A 16,739-nucleotide genomic window follows, 5' to 3' on the forward strand; every position below is an offset into this window, starting at 1 on the left:
ACACTGCATAATTGGCATTGGGCGAGGCCACTGCAAACGTGAGTCTGTGCTGCCCTCTTTCCGCACCGGATGCGGTGTTTGATGCTATATGCTTCTACATAAACAAAGGTTATGTTTTTTCCATGTCCCCTGCTGTATTGTCTATAATTCTTTATATATATATATATATATATATATATATATATATATATACTATATGTGTGTGTGTGTGTTCATGTTCTCTTTATAATGTTTTGAATTGGATTTAAATAAAGTTTTGTTAAAAAAAAACAAAGGTTGGCGTAAGGATGTCACAGTGTTGAAGAAATCATGCAGCCCTCACTTAGAGACCTTTTTCATTGACTGTAAGCAATTCTATCCAATGTGGGAATTTTCATCATTTGTTCAGTTTGGTAACTACATCCCACCCCAGAACTGTGTTAAAGAGGCGTTAAAACACCTGGCTGATCGGGGTCCGCGGTGGTGTAGCGGTCTAAGCATCGGCTTTGTGTCGATGCTTAGATCCGACTATGGCCGGACTCGATGAAGCAGCAATCATTGGCAAACGCTGTCTTCGGGAGGGGGGCGGAATCGGCTTGTGTTCATCACGTGAATGCGTCTCTGGTGTGTTGGAAAAAAAACAGTGGTTCGGCCTGGAGTCGCCTTGTCACGAAAGTGGGGAGGCGGTCTCCTTCGAGACTGCCGGCCGGAGAGATGCAGTTGGCGAACGCATGCAGTATGAGGGTGGGTGTTTGAATTAAAATAGGGATCGATTGGCTACTAAATTGGGAGAAATCAGAAATAAATTTAATTTAAAAAAAACACCTGGCTGATCAAATTACAAACATGGAGTACAAATATCCAGACTCCCTACTTGTTATCCTTGGGGTTTTTAACAGAGCAAACCTCAGCCATGAACTGCCAAAATACAGACAGCATGTTAAATGTCCCACCAGGGACAAAAACACTGGATCATTGCTATACAATATTAAAGGACTCCAATCACTCTGTCCCCCGTGCAGCCCTGAGACTCCCTGATCACTGTATGATTCATACAGGCAGAAGCTAAAACCCGCAAAGCCTGTGGTTAAAACTGAGGAAATGGACCAATGAGTCAAAACTGGAGCTCCAGGCCTGGCGCGACTGCACTGACATTGTTACATATCACAATATCACGCCAGTTTAAAGGCTCTAGCTCTTTATTGGTAAACTGCTGTGCCTTTGCCAAATACATGGCAATTGTGATGTCAATAGCACACATGTAAAATTGAAAAATGAATGATGGATGAATGTTCAAAATATTGAGGAGCAATTTTTCAAAAGTCTGGCTGCGGGGAAAATTAAAAGTTATTTTCTATGAATGCAAGCAGCTCGAGACAACCGCTGACTCTTTCCCCTTCCTATTCACGTGCAATGCCAAACTGTTACAAAACGTATCGCGTATGTGTTTCACTAGCGATACGTTGAATTGGTGTAGATATATAATGCACTTAATACCCTCAATCCTTCAATCTACTCAGACTTACGTGAGATGGAGAGAGGAAGCGGGATGGTCTGAAGTTACAGTTGCACGATTACCAAACCTAAAGCATCTGTTTTATGTATCAAACATTGAACGCCACCTTCAGCTTAACCTATCTAACTAAGACGGAGCTCTTTGTCATCCCAGCCAGTCCATCCTTACAACAACAGATCAATATCCAGCTCGGATCAACTCAACTCCATCCATCCATCAATTATCTTAACTGCTTATCCTGCTTGCAGGGTCGCGGGGATGCTGGAGCCTATTCCAGCAGTCATTGGGCTGCAGGGGGGGGGACACCCCGGACAGGCCACCAGGCCATCACAGGGCCGACTCAAGCCCACAAACTCTGCCTGAAACCTGGGTGTTTTGATTGACCAACTAACCTTTAAGGTTTACATATCTCGATTGCTCAGTTATGCCGATTTGCCCTGTACAACATCAGGAAAATTAGAACCTACTGTATCATTGAGCACGCACACACTTGGTCGCCATTTCTATAACTGAACTTTATTTGCAGGTCTCTGCACATACATACAGGCAGTAGCTGTATAGCGCCCCTACAGGCCACTATCGGTACATCTCCCTTTTTCTAAAGATTAAGATAAAGTTGATCTTAAAGAATAACAGATGATTATCTTCAATCTGTAACAGTACAATTATTACACTTCTCTTTACCTCCCCCTTTTTTTCACAAAATTAAACACTGCTTTGGAACCATACAGCATAAATTTACAAATAACATGAGTCCAGAACCCAACATGACCCCAAGAACAGAACTCCAAGGCTGCAATAAAACACAAAATTAAAAAAAAAAAACCACTCTGTGTGTGTTATTAGCACTCCTCTACAAGTCTCCTAGGTCTGACAATGGTTCTACTTGGCCTTTGAACCCGCTCCAACCCCGGGGATGGTGGCTGAACCTGCTCCCCCCCAGGTGAGGGTGACTCGACGACAGGAGGGCTGTCTGTGTCTGATTGAGTATGTCCCCCTTCTATTTCCTCTCCCGGAGCCTCCCTGTCATGGCCATTCTCTACAGGCTGTGGTTCAGAACGTGGAATCTTCAGTAGGTGTCTCCGGTTCCTGCGGATCATGTTGCCGCTCTTGGTAAGTACCTCATATGATCTTGGAGCAGTCTCTTTGAGGACTTGTGTGACTGGTCCCCATCTTCAATAGCATCTGACTCTCACTAGGGTCCTCTCGTTCCAGAGGTCTCAAGGGCCGTGCTCTTTTGTCATAGGCATGTTTGGACCTGTGCTCTCTCTGTGTGCGGTGGTCAGCGCGCTGGAGCAGGTGCTCCGCCGACGGCAGCTTTGTCTTGAGCTTCCTGTTCATCAGCAACTCTGCTGGCGAGGGGCCACATTCTTGCGGTGAAGCTCTGTAGTTGAGGACGGCCAGGTACGGGTCCTCACCCGCTTCTGCTGCTTTCTTTAGCAGCCGTTTGACGATTTGTACTCCCTTTTCCGCTAGACCATTTGGCTGCGGGTACAGTGGGCTTGAGGTTACATGCTTGAATCCATACTGTTTAGCGAAGTCTGCGAACTCCTGACAACTAAACTGCAGCCCGTTATCACTTACTAAGGTTTCTGGAATACCATGCCTTGCGAAAATGAACTTAGAATGAGTGATCACTTGCTTTGCTGTAGTATCAGACAACAGCGCATATTCCGGATAGTTTGAATGGTAGTCAACTATGATTAAATAGTCTCTCCCTTTCAGCTGAAATAGGTCTGCAGCTACTTTTCTCCATGGCTCAGTCGGTTTGCTATGAGGCAGAAGCGGCTCTCTAGGCTGCATATACCTATGCTGTTGGCATATCTCACATCGTTGTACTAGAGTCTCAATATCTCTGTTCATGTATGGCTAAAACAGTACATCACGAGCCCGCCTCTTGCTTTTCTCGATTCCTAAATGGCCCTCATGTGCTAACTTAGCCATCTCTGATCTCATGGAGCTGGGAACTACTATTTTTTTATCTTTTAGGAGTACCCCGTCGATCACTGACAGTTCATCTCTGGTGTGGCGATACGGACTTGGCAGTATCCTGGCCTCATCTCTGGGTGAGAGGATGGCTGCTATGACATCCTGCAACTCTCTGTCGCTTGCCGTTTCCTGTGCGAGCTGGGCCCATCTCTCGTTTGATGCAGGCAGCTGGCCTTTCACGCAGGCCACGTGGATTTGCACCTCCTGCTTGGTGCTGCTCGGGGCCGTGCCCCTCAAACTCGCTCTGCTGAGAGCATCTGCCACTACTAAGTACTTTCCCGGAGTAAACTCGAATGTCATGTGGTACTTCTGTAGACGTAACATAAGACGCTGGATGCGCGGTGGTGCATCCCCCAGTGGCTTTCTGGAAATGGCAATAGGCGGCTTGTGATCAGTCTCTAGTATTATTTCCCTGCCATAGATATATTCGTGGAACTTTTCACATCCGAAAACTGCGCCTAATGTCTCTTTCTCAATTTGCGCATAGTTGCCCTCTGCAGGTGACATTATTCGGGATGCGTAAGCAACAGGAGACCATTGTGTGCCGTGTAGTTGGAGCAGCACCGCTCCGAGACCCTCTTTGGATGCGTCAGTTGAGACTTTGACCGGTTTGTCAACATCATAGTATTTTAACACCGGCTCTTTGATCAGGTTGGCCTTTAACACCTCCCACTCGTTTGCATGTTCGTGCTCCCACTGCCATTCATTTTGCTTTTCCAGTAGACTACGGAGGGCCTTTGTGTTAGCAGACATATTTGGTATAAACTTCCCCATGTAGTTGACTAGCCCTAACGCTCTTTGCAGGTCTGTTTTGTCTTTTGGCGCTGGCATCTCTACTATCGCCCTTATCTTTTCTGGATCAGGCTGTATCCCTTCTGCGGACACCTTTTCACCTAGGTAAGTAACCTCTGTCATCCCAAACTCACATTTCGACTTGTTTAGTTTAAGCCCTGATCTAGGTGCTTGTTCTAGCATCCCGCGTAATCTCTCGTCATGTTCTTCTTTTGTTTTGCCCCAGACCACTATGTCATCAATAAACACACCCACACCCTCCATACCATCAAACAGCTGCTGCACTGTTTTGTGGAACAACTCTGGAGCTGAGCATATCCCAAATGGTAAGCGAAGAAAACAGTGCCTTCCAAAAGGCGTGTTAAAGGTACAGAGTTTGGAGCTGTCTTCGTCTAGAACGATCTGGTAGAACCCTGATGATGCGTCTAACTTGGAGAAGAAGCGCGCACCTGCCATAGCACTAGTGATGTCTGAGTTAGTTGGTAGTTTGTAGTGTTCTCTTTTGATCCACTTGTTCAGGTCTTTTGGGTCTATACAGAGCCTTAAGTCACCATTCTTTTTCTCAACTATTACCAGAGAACTGACCCACTCAGTTGGTTCCTCTATTTTCCTCACTATGCCCTTTTCTATAAGGGATTGCAGTTCTGCTTTCAGCCTAGCTTTAAGGGTCACCGGCACCTTCCTTGCTGCATGGACAGCCGGTTCTGCATTTGCTTTTAACTGGATTCTGTACTGCCCAGGTAGGCATCCTATACCCCTGAATACGTCCCTGTATTGCTCTCTTATCTCCCCTGTGTCAGCTACAGTCTCATGCTGTTTGTCAGCTGCACCACTAGATGTCACTACAGACCTGTCAATTACATGCACTCTTTTGATAAGACCCAATCTCTCACAGGATTTCAGACCTAATATGGGCTGTCTATCGCCCTCAACCAACACAAACATAGCCTTAACAGAGCGCCCATCCCTTGACAGTGTGACTCTACATACCCCTTTTGTAGGAATCGGTTCATCATTGTACGTTCTCAGATTTACCTTTTTCACATGCACTTTTGGCTTCTTGTACAGTTTATTAAAGTCTTTCATCGTCAGTATGTTCACCTGAGCCCCTGTGTCCAATTTTAGAGGCATTGTCGTTCTGTTGATTTCCAGATTGGCTATCCAGTCATCCTTTTTGTCCTCCTCGCTCTCCACAGTCCCCACAAACTTTTCGTCGTCCTCTTCTGTGTCGGTCATGTCGGTGTCGCTGCCTTGCACCACCTGTACCGTCTTCTTTGACGGGCAGCACCGGGCATAGTGATTCTTCTTTCCGCATTTGCGACAGTCCACACCGTAAGTGGGGCAGTTATTCGGAGCGTGTTTGCCCCTGCATCTGTCACAGTCTGTGTCCTTTGTGGACTTGGGCACGCGGGACTTTCCTTTGCTGTTTCTCTTGCTAGCGGCCCTCTCATGTACCGCATCCACCGCCGCTGCTGCTGCTTCAGGCTCGAATGATTTGAGCTGCATCTTGGTGCTCTCTGACACCTGGTAGATCTGTACTGCCTTCTCCAGTTCTCAGATCGGACTCTTTGAGTAGTTGCATTCTCACTTTCTTGTCGAAAACGCCGATAATTATCTGATCCCTTATTAGCGAGTCACACAATGTGCCAAAGTTGCCCGACTGGCTTTTCAAACGCAAGTCCGTGACAAACTGTTCAATGGGTTCTGACTCAGCTTGTACTCTGTTGCGAAAAACATACCGTTCATATGTCTCGTTCTTTTTTGGCGTGCAATATTCTTCAAACTTTGCTAGCACTGCATCGTACTTTTGGTCGTCGCCCTCCTCAGGAAACTGAAACGTGTTGAAAATGTCCCTCGCGGCTCTGCCTGCCACTGTGAGAAGCAATGCTAGCTTCCGACGTTCGTGTCTCGCATCTTCCAGACTGATTGCACACACGTACAACTCAAAACTTTGCTTAAAAGCTTTCCAATTCTCGTGGACATTTCCACTTAACTTCAACTCTTCTGGCGATCGAATGTTGTTCATCTTTGTAGGCTAGTTTGACCTCATAGTCCATGGGCCAGAGCCCAAAATTTCCTATTTCGGTACACTCAAGGTGGCAAAACTTACTTATAATTTTTGAAAGGATCCATGTCTGTAGATGATATTTTGGTATGATAACCATTCCTGAGTGGCAGCTGTATCACAGTTATCAGCTCATGAAGTTAACCACCCCCTAAAGTAAATTGCATTTTAGACGCTGGTGCATATCCTGGTTTAGCCTCATGGTCAGGACATTTTTCAATGTTCTATAATATTGACTTTGGTATCATTTTAAAGGGGACCTTCTTAGCTTCCATTCAAGCCCTGTTGTGGATATTTCTCACAAATATAGAGGTCACTTGAGCTCTTCAACCCGTCAATAACACACATCTTTCTGCAATGTTCGCCTAAACTATATACTTTCTTTTAGCCCTGTGGCATCTAGGAATATCAGGGACACAAAACACAAAAACTGGAATACTCACAGGACTGTAAAGATTCAGGAAATGTATAATATACCCATACTATTTCATTGTGTGAGGTGATTGTGAACCTTAAATTAGAAGGGCATTATTACTAAGAAACTAACTAGACCAAAGCCAGTTAGTCCATGGGTCAGACCAGATATCGATATCACCCAAGGTGACACAACTTCACTGGTGCCATTTTATTTGGTACACTAACAGAAGTAAAATAATACATGATAACCTTTCCAAATGAGCAGCTATTTCATTTTTCTTTCAGGAAACCTGTTTCTGTGCCTCTCACGATTGTGTATTTGCCCAGATTTTTACAAATATAGCATTTCAACACCCCTGGTACTGATTAGCCTAGCTTAAACTCTGGGACAGTTCTTAGTTGGCCAACAACCAAGGATAACCAGTACTGTGTACTTCCATTCATTGTGCTAAGCTAGGCTAACGTGCAGCCAGATAGCTTTCTACTAAACACATATAGAGGAAACTGGTATCTATCTTCTTGTCTCACTCTGGAGAAGATTGTAAGCTAATTTCCCATAATGTTAGCATGTTCTTTTAATGTATATGTTAATATGATTAGTTAAAGTGGCTACGAGGAACTTTCATCTTGTGTTGATTTTAGCGGCCTCATGTGGACAAAATACAGCTGTTGCATAGCAACTAGGTAATGTATCTATTTGTGGCTATGTAAGATAAATAATGGTAATATGACGCTGGTGAAGCAAAGTAAACTTTGTTTTAGTAGTGTTCATACACCTAAGTTACATGTATTTGTTTGTATGTGGCAGGTGAAAACTGACTGAATATGGCCACTGGTGAACAAGCAAGTTTTTACCCAATACCAAAGCGCCCGCGGGTGGAGTGCATTATCCACTGTTCTGATGATACAGATAAGCTGGTTTCACTACAAAGTGTCGACTCATGGAGAACTCTGCTCAGGGCAGCTCAGATACGAAATCATGCACCAGTTTTGAAACTGGCAAAAGACATTCCTGAGGGACAGATTCCAGCAATCTACTACCACAGAAAGTGTCGCAGTATCTTCACTATGAAGCAAATTCTTGATGGCCTCCTTGCAAAAGAAAAGAAAAGTTGTGTCTCTGCTGAAGAGAAACAATCTAAGAGAGTAGCTCGACATGCTCCAAGTACATCTAGGACTTATGATGCAGAGTGCATATTTTGTCAGAAAAACAGCAAATATTCCAAGAGACAGAATACGAGAGAAGTACTGGTGCAGTGTCGAGAACTGCGAGCTGATGCAAAGATCAGGAGTGCAGCCACAAAGAAAAGGGACAGCAGAATCCTTGCCATTGTGAGTAGAGACCTTGTAGCAGCTGAAGGGCACTACCACAGGTCATGCTATAGACTTTACACCAAAGAAGAGGTTTCCAAAGGAGAGGTTGCCAGCAATGAAGATGATGATGCTGCAGCCCAGTATGAAGCTGCTGTGAATAAGGCATACAATGAGCTGTTCCTCTTCATCAGGATGGAGCTTTTTGGCAATCCTCAAGTGATGACAATGACTGATCTCTCTTCTAGACTGGTAGCTTCAATGAACTCCCAAGGCATTGCCCAAGTCAAGGAATCAACCAAGAAGCACATAAGGCGAAACCTGGAGAGTGAGTTTGCTGGAGCCTTGCAGATATTCCCTGATGAGAAAGGAAAATTCCTCCTCTATCCCGATAACTTGTCCATGAGGGAACTTGCCAAAGAAAATCAGTCTCTCAAAAGGGAGCTGCAGACCCTGAAAAGTGTCAGTGCACAAGATGTTATAGCCAAAGCAGCCATCAAATTGAGAGCAGACATTAAAAGTCAAGATGTTCCTCAAACCTGGCCGCCTGAAGTCAAACCAGAAGTAGAATGTCCTACCATTCCAGAGTCGCTCATTATCTTCCTGTACTCTCTACTCACAGGCTCAAATGATCCTGATCATGCATCCCAGAGAGTGCAGTGCCTTCTGCAGTCATTTGGCCATGACATAGTATATGCAGTGACATGAGGAAATACCAAGCCTTCCAAGCACATTGTTCTGCCATTCAGTGTCAAATCGTTGACAGGAAATGTAGAGTTGATAAACATCCTCAACCGACTTGGTCACAGTGTGTCCTATTCACAGATGGAAGAGATCAAAACTGCCCTGTGTCTCCAGAAACTCTCATCATCAGGGAGTGGCATTGCCCTTCCAGCTAACATCCATCCTGGCATATTCACAACTTTAGCCTGGGACAATATCGACCGTCTTGAAGAAACTGTCAGTGGTGAGGGAACATCTCACAGAGTCAATGGGATTGCTGTGCAAGCAAAGCCAGTCAACCCACTTCCTGTCCAACCCATGCCCACTGTTCCCAAAACAAAGAAGAGAAGCATTGATGGACCCCCACCAATGTTACCAACTTACAATGCTGGACAACGGGTAGGGCCACCACAAAGCAAAAAGTCAGATGCCGATACTGCAGCCAATACTAAGCTTGCCAGAGAGAAAAACCTTCTTTGGGTCCTAGCACGCATGTCACAACAAGAAGAACAGTCAGTCAGCAGCTGGACAGGCTTCAACATCCTGACTCGAGGAGAGATGACGGTCATCCCCGACAATATAGGCTATCTGCCTACCATCAATGCTCCAGCGACACAAATGTCTACTGTCAACGAGGTGCTTAACCAGTCACTGAGCATCATGCAGTGCTTAGGCCTGAGGAAGATTGTCTGTGTCTTTGACCAAGCCCTGTATGCGAAGGCTGTCGAGATCACATGGAAACACCATGACAAGTTCCATGATATCATCGTTAGGCTTGGGGTATTCCACACCATCTGCACACTGCTGGCAATAATAGGAAAGCGTTTCCAAGATGCTGGACTCAAAGACTTCTGCATTGAGTCTGGCATGATTGCAGAAGGCTCAATTGCTGGTGTTATGGATGGCCGCAAGTACAACAGGGCAGTGCGACTTACACAAGCTCCTGTATGAGGCTCTCATGCGACTGACCTTGAATGGTTTCCTGTCCTGGTTGGAAGAAACTCACAGGAATGACATGGTTCACCTGAATGAGACACTGAAGACCATTGACAGCCTTGGGAAAGAAGTCTCACAACATGCTTTGAAGGAGGTCCTCGAGAACAGCTCTTGTACACGCATCATGGATCTATTTGAAGTCTACCGTGAGTTCCTTAGAGGTGGAAACGGCAGCCTCTCGAACTTCTGGATGTCCTATTTGGACATGGTTGAAATCTTGTTGGGGCTCATCCGAGCATCCAGAGAGGGAGACTGGATGCTACACTTGGCTAGCATTCGAGCAATGATCCCATGGTGCTTTGCTTATGACAGGATGAATTATGCACGCTACCTCCCCTACTACTACGCCCAGATGTCTGAGCTGCCCATCACACACCCAGATGTGTACACAGAATTCATGGAAGGAGGCTTCTCAGTCCAACTGGGCTCCACCAATCCCTTTGGCCGAATCCCTGTTGACCAAGCTATAGAAGAAACGGTGAACAAAGACACCCAAACAGCTGGAGGGACAAAGGGATTCAGCTTGAAGCCAGGAGCTGTGACCAAATATTATCTCACAGCTGAGTATAGAAGCATGTACCTCAGACAGCTGAGAGACCTGACAGGTCAAGGCAGGTGCAAATGGTCTCATCCAGATCTACAGAGTCCAAGGATCAAGAGAGATGAAGCAGATGTCCAGTCTCTCATGGACCTTATGGAGAATAACTGGCTCAATCCTATGTCCCCTGATGAGATTGATTTGGTTAGCCTCTCCACTGGCAACATGGCTCCACCTGATGTGACCATAGATCTCTTGAGAGCTCTTGAGAAAGGAGAAGAGGCCTACCAAGCATTCCAGCAAACAAGGTTAGATGCAGACCCACCACCTGTGAAATTCCACGACAAGATGACCAAGCAAAGTCTGAAAACATTCTCTAATGTCAGCACAAAACAAGCTCATGAAACAAAGCACAGGATGTGGTTCTGAAGGCAGATAGAAACCTTTTCAGTCACATGATCCTGGTGGCTGAAAGCAGGAAGGTGAATCTGAAGGATGTCCTTGCCTACCCATTGGGCCCACTACCATGGGCACTGGCAAATGCTGATGGGTCCTTACGAAAAACAAACAAGGCTGCACTTGCCAGAGAGCTTGAAAAGAATGTATCTCCTGCAGAAGACACCCCAATCCCATCTACTTCCATCATTGATGGGATGAGCCTGGTCCAAAAAATGAATGGCAACAACAAAACCTTTGCACAGGTGGCAGAGTCAGCCTTGACCCAGGTCCTCCATGAGGGAGCACAGAGTGGGAGGATTGATGTTGTTTTTGATGTCTATCACCAGACTTCGATCAAAGATGCTGAACGACTGAACCGGGGTGGAGACATCACTCTCCAGTACAAGAATCTTGCAGGGGGACACCACGTCCAGCAGTGGAGAAAATTTCTGTGCAGTTCCTCCAACAAGACCAGTCTCATCAAGTTTCTGGTGGAAGAGTGGAAACTCCCACGATACAGAGCTATGCTGCATGGCAAGGTGTTGTACATGACCTGTGAGGAAACCTGCTACAAGTTGACAGAAGAGGGGTGTGAGGAAGCAGCAGAACTGCACTCCACACATGAAGAAGCTGACACCCGTCTGCTCCTGCATGCATTGCATGCAGCAAATGCGGGCTCAAAGTCAGTTATCATCACAGCTGAGGAAACTGATGTCATGGTGCTTTGTCTTGGCTTCCAGAAGGACATCACCTGTCCCATCTACCAGAAGTGTGGGACTCAGAACCGCACACGGTTTGTCGACATCACCAAACTGGCAAGTTCACTTGGAGACAGCATCTGTGACAGCCTAATTGGCTTACATGCCTTCACAGGCTGCGACACTGTCAGTGCATTCGCTGGTCGAGGGAAGCTGAATGCCCTGAAGATAGTGAGAAAGCACACTTCCTGCCAAGAGACTTTTAGTCAACTGGGACAGACATGGAATGTGAGTGATGAGCTGTTCCAGAAAATTGAGCAGTTCACCTGTCGGATGTATGTTGCTAATAGCAGCACTGCTGAGGTGAACAAACTGCGTTACCAGCTCTTCTGCACCAAAAGGGGAGAGGTTGAGTCCAGCCAGCTGCCACCATGTAGAGACTGTCTCTTTATGCATGTTCAACGAGCCAACTATCAGGCAGCAATATGGAAGTGCTGTCTGCAGGCTAACCCTGTGGTGCCAAGCCCTACTGAGTATGGATGGACAGACGATGAAGGCAAGCTGGCCATTTACTGGATGCGCTCCCCACCTGCACCAGATGTGGTCTTGGAAATGCTAGCATGCAAGTGTGTGCATTCATGCAAAATGCCAAGCTGCATGTGCCTGTCAAAATGGACTTCCATGCACAGACATGTGCAGGTTACAGACCTGCAGTAACCAAAAACAGCAGGATGGTCCAGAACTGGACTTTGAACTTGGGGAGTCAGATGATGAGAGAAACGAGCAGTTTGATGAATGACAGTGTGATGATTCTGATGGTATTACTGTGGTAGTAGTCTATTGATGCACAGGATGTTGATTCTGGACTTGGTTACCCAGAGCTTGATAACAATAATGTAACCATATTCACATATACCCATTACCCTACCCATTACCATTACATATACCCACTAATGATATGGGATTACATGTATCATTGACTAAGTATATGTAAATGTCAATGTTGTTTAAAATATTAAAATAGTTAATTACCTCACTATGGTATTCCTTTTTATCATGTATTTTGATTGTGTATTTAAACAAATGTATAGAGACCAGTTTGTGACCTAACTGGCTTTGGTCTAGTTCTCACTTAAGGCTCACAATCACCTCACACAATGAAATAGTATGGGTATATTATACATTTTCTGAATCTTTACAGTCCTGTGAGTATTCCAGCTTTTGTGTTTTGTGTCCCTGATATTCCTAGATGCCACAGGGCTAAAAGAAAGTATATAGTTTAGGCGAAAATTGCAGAAAGATGTGTGTTATTGACGGGTTGAAGAGCTCAAGTGACCTCTATATTTGTGAGAAATATCCACAACAGGGCTTGAATGAAAGCTAAGAAGGTCCCCTTTAAAATGATACCAAAGACAATATTATAGAACATTGAAAAATGTCCTGACCATGAGGCTAAACCAGGATATGCACCAGCGTCTAAAATGCAATTTAGTTTAGCGGGTGGTTAACTTCATGAGCTGATAACTGTGATACAGCTGCCACTCAGGAATGGTTATCATACCAAAATATCATCTACAGACATGGATCCTTTCAAAAATTATAAGTAAGTTTTGCCACCTTGAGTGTACCGAAATATCGTCTGGCCCATGGACTATCACTCTGGTACCATGTAGCATTGAGCAAGCACATACTTGGTCGCCATTTCTATAACTGAACTTTATTGGCAGGTCTCTGCACATACATACAGGCAGTAGCTGTATACACCTACCTTTCTGAGCATGCAGCACAACTCCTGGTACAGGTTCTTTTAATATCACATATTGTCTACTACAACTCCTTACTGGCAGGTCTCCCTGCATGCACTTTCAAACCTCTGCAAATGATCCAGAACACGGCAGCGAATCTGGTCTTCAACCAACCCAAAGCAGCACATGTCACTCCACTGTTCATATCCCTACACTGGCTCTCAGTTGCTACCTGCATCAAATTCAAAAACTTGATGCTCGCTTACAAAACAGCAACTAAAATGGCTCCCAGCTACCTGAACTCCCTCATTCAGGTCTACACTCGGTCCTGCTCACTACGCTCTGCCAATGAAAGGCGCTTGGCACTTCTGCTACTGCAGGGCCCTAAGTCACAAGCCAGACTCTTCTCTTCTGTAGTTCTCTGGTGGTGGACCGAGTTACCTAACTCCATTCAATCCTTTTAGTCCATCTTTAAGAAGAAGCTAAAGACCCAGCTCTTTCACAAACACCTCCACACCTGATGGTATTAATAAAAATATGGGGGGAAAAAACACTTCTATGCACCCTATGTATTGCCTTTGTGCACTCTATTGACACCTATGTCCTATTGGACTTGAACCTAGTTTTTTGGCACTTACTTGTGTTGTTGTCTCCTGACTAGATCCTTGCTCATTTTGTATTAACTCTCAGATGTACATCACTTTTGATAAAAGTGTCTGCTAAATGAAATTGTAACATTTTAACACTGGGGGTTGTGACACCCAAACTGGGAGATTGGCTCCAGCAGGTTACAGGAGCAACATCTGAGGTCTCTATCCAGCAGAGCGCAGTCCTAGGAACAGCTAAGATACTGTGCAGAACTCTCAAACTCCCAGGCCTCTGGTAGATGACCCGAGCTTGAGGAAGAGGCACACACCACCACCGCTTTTTTTGGGGGGGGGGTTATATATAAACATGTTTGATATTTATTTATATTCATTTACACTGTTTTTATTTTTACTCTTTCTTATTTGGTCTTACTCTTATTTTTGCCTTGTCTGGTTTTATTTCTTTGCAAAACACTTTGTAACATTGTTTTAGAATAGTGCTATATAATTAAAGTTATTATTATTATTATTATGTATGTACCTGTCACAACGCTAAGAACTGGTTTGAGATTAGGCTCCAAACCAGCCCTCAAACTGCCTTGGTGCAAAAGGGGTACGAGGAAAGGGGTTAGAGGACTATTGGAAAACAAAAGTTGACAAAAATCCTCAAAATAAAACTGGTGTTTGAACGCATAAAAAGCTGTGACATAAGCTTTTTTGTTGACAATCACATCGAAAGGTAAAATTTTTGCTTAATCATTTTGCTACTACTATAGCCAAAATCAGCAGAGCCCCCCCCCCCCCACACACACACACACAAACACATTTTTATAAATGTTTACACTGCTGTGTGGAGGTGGATGCAAGTAAAATTGGAAAAACAAATACATAAGCATGCACAAATTCAGCGAGAATGCAAAGTATGCAAGTATGAACGTAATGGAAAAAGTGACGGATCGCAGCTTTAACATCGACATTGTTACATATCACAATATCACGCCAGTTTAAAGGCTCTAGCTCTTTATTGGTAAACTGCTGTGCCTTTGCCAAATACGTGGCAATTGTGACGTCAATAGCACACGTGTAAAATTGAAAACTGAATGACAGACGATTGTTCAAAATGTTGAGGAGCAATTTTTCAAAAGTCTGGCTGCGGGGAAAATGAAACGTTATTTTCTATGAACGCAAGCTGCTCGAGACGACCGCTGACTCTTTCCCCTCCCTGTTCACGTGCAATGCCAAAACTGTTACAAAACGTACCGCGTATGTGTTTAACTAGCGACACGTTGAATTGGTGTAGATATATAATGTACTTTATACCCTCAATCCTGCAATCTACTCAGACTTACCTGAGATGGTCTGAAGTTAAGAGTTGCGCGAGTACCAAACCTAAAGCATCTGTTTTATGGAGCAAAACTTGAACGCACAGTAAAACTGACTGCTCTGTCGGACTTCCAGCAAATAAGAAGCTAAAAGAGACACATTTTGCTAACTACGCGACGAACGGTCCGTATGTCTCAGGCAAAGTTTCAGAGGAAAACAAGTAGACTTTTGAAAGAGAGGATTTTTAAATGGCAAGGACACCGCCTCCTCGGTCTAGTCACGTGACTAGCTGGAGTTGAGCAACTCGGAGGCAGACAGCAGCGCAGCAAATGAAGGATGGAAGGCAATGACGTAGGGTACACTGAGTACAATTGTATAACTTTTAACTTTAGGTAAAACAAAAAAAGTTTTGCTTCTCGTATTACCACACAAAAACTGTAGATAGAAAACATCTGATTTTTCTACACGTTTGACATGTTTGTCCACGCACAACAGGATAAAAAAGCGATGTGCAGAGTTAATATGTTTCCCAATTAGCACGTAAAGACACGGAGTACATTTGTGTTTGTTGAAATTGTCATCATGTCAGGGGAAGTTGTAACAGTGCCCCGGGACAGTTGTAACACTCACTTGAAATCCCCCCCACACACACCAAAACGTTATTTACTGGGTTTCCAGACAAATAACAGATAACAGCCGTATACTGAGTTTCAAATTATACTTTAAGAAATCACGAAACAAACAAAAAAACAAAAAGAAAGAAAAGGAACAGAACGTCTGCATGCGAAAGTAAACATGACAAGACCAACAAAGGGGGAAAAACTAAATAAACGGATTAGTCGCCTATGAGAACTATGACTTATGAGAATTATGTGGCAAATTACATGGGAAATTTTATAGTAAACATCCAAGTGTATATACACACACACTTGCACATATACACAACAGTACGAAACAATAAAACACTAAAGGTGATTTAAAAATTCCCAATTTCAGATGCTACTATCTGACATCTCAGTTCAGGCCGATAATAGATGTGTTTGTACACTGAGGGTAATGAGGTTAGATGGCCATCTATAGAACAACATCAGCTGAATACTACTCCTTTGAAAATAATTCCTTTCTTGGGCACAAAGAAAAGCCTCTCATCAATCACAAAGAACCCCATAATTTTGAACACCTTTGGGGCATGGCAGGAGTCCCACACAAATTTGGGAATATATATATACCTCATTATTAAGAAAGACCCCTTCATGGGATAACCCCAACATTCAAAATCGTGTAGCTGATGGAACTTTGAAGAAATGGGTCAATGATGGAATCAAAACTGCTGGAGACTTATACAGTGGCAATATACTGTCTACATTTCAACAATTATCTTTCAAATTTAATTTGCTAAGACACAATCTCCTTAAATTCCTTCAAATCAGACACTGGGTCCCAGATAATTTTATAGATTTTCCCATTTATTCCAAATGAATCACCCCTAGAGGATAATTTGCTTAACATACCAGTCTCTTCCGCTAGGGGGCTGATATCCTCATTGTATAAAATCCATCCATTATCTTAACCGCTTATCCTGCTCTCAGGGTCGCGGGGATGCTGTAGCCTATTCCAGCAGT

General features: G+C 44.3%; 1 protein-coding gene across 1 annotated transcript in view; it reads right to left on the bottom strand.

Annotated features, from left to right (window-relative positions):
- Positions 1 to 15,329, bottom strand: part of b3gnt9 (UDP-GlcNAc:betaGal beta-1,3-N-acetylglucosaminyltransferase 9) — a 72,779-nt gene extending 57,450 nt beyond the window's left edge. Inside the window, exon 1 of the mRNA XM_056281636.1 lies at positions 15,144 to 15,329. The gene's annotated coding sequence lies outside the window, so the exon portion shown is untranslated. The remainder of the gene's footprint in view (positions 1 to 15,143) is intronic.
- Between the last annotated feature and the right edge of the window lie 1,410 nt (positions 15,330 to 16,739).

The sequence above is a fragment of the Lampris incognitus genome, chromosome 6 (assembly GCF_029633865.1).
Source record: "Lampris incognitus isolate fLamInc1 chromosome 6, fLamInc1.hap2, whole genome shotgun sequence".
Taxonomy (NCBI): domain Eukaryota; kingdom Metazoa; phylum Chordata; class Actinopteri; order Lampriformes; family Lampridae; genus Lampris; species Lampris incognitus.